Here is a 1315-nt window from a genome sequence, read left to right on the forward strand (position 1 = left end):
AACAGGAACAAGACAAGGATGCCCTTTATCACCACTCCTATTTAACATTGTGCTGGAAGTTCTAGTTAGTGCAATAAGGTAAGAAAAAGAAATAAAGGGCATCCAAATTGCTAATGCAGAAGTTAAACTGTCCCTACTTGTGGATGATATGATTCTATACATAGAAAACCCAAAAGACTCCATGAGAAAACTACTGGAACTAATAGAAAGATTCAGCAGAGTAGTAGGATAAAAGATAAACATACAAAAATCAGTTGGATTCCTATACACCAAGAAAGAGAATGCTGAAAACAAAATCAGGAAAACAATACCATTTATAATAGCCCATATAAAAATAAAATACTTAGGAATAAATCTAACCAGGGATGTAAAAGACTTACACAAATAAAACTGCAAAACACTACTGCAAGAAACCAAAAGAGATCTACATAAATGGAAAAACATACCATACTCATGGATAGGTAGACATTGTGAAAATGACAATTCTATCCTAAGTACGGTGCAAATACAATGCAATCCTGATCCAAATACCAACAACTTTCTTTAAACAGATGGAAAAACTATTCATCAACTTTAAATGGAAAGGGAAGAAGCCCCAGATAAGTAAAGCACTACTGGAGAAGAAGAATAAAGTAGGAGGACTTGCACTACGTGACCTCAGAACCTACTATACAACTACAGTAGTCAAAACAGCCTGGTACCGGTACGATGACAGATACATTGATCAATGGAGCAGAATTGAGAACCCAGATGTAAATCTATCCACCTACGGTCACCTGATCTTCGATAAGAGCCCAAAGTACGTCAAATTGGGAACAGACAGTCTTTTCTAACAAATGGTGCTGGCAAAACTGGATGTCCATCTGCAAAAAAATGAAACAGGATGCACTCCTAACACCATGTACAAAAACTAATTCAAAATGGATCAAAGACCTAAATATAAACAAAAACTATAAAGTTCATAGAAGAAAAACTAGGATCAACACTAGAGGCCCTAATACATGGCATTAACAGGATACAAACCATAACTAACAACACACAAACTCCAGAAGAGAAGCTATATAACTGGGATCTTCTAAAAATTAAACACTTACGCTCATCAAAAGACTTCACCAACAGAGTAAAAAGAGAATCTACAGACTGGGAAAGAAATTTTGGCCATTAAAATCAGACAAAGTTCTAATCTATAAAATCTACAAAAAAATCCAACATCTCTACAAGAAAAAGACAAATAATCAATTAAAAAATGGGCAAAGGAATTCGACAGAGACTCCACCAAAGAAGACATTCAAGCGGCCAACAGACACTTGAGGAA

This window comes from Trichechus manatus, unplaced genomic scaffold (genome assembly GCF_000243295.1).
Source record: "Trichechus manatus latirostris isolate Lorelei unplaced genomic scaffold, TriManLat1.0 scaffold00070, whole genome shotgun sequence".
NCBI lineage: Eukaryota > Metazoa > Chordata > Mammalia > Sirenia > Trichechidae > Trichechus > Trichechus manatus.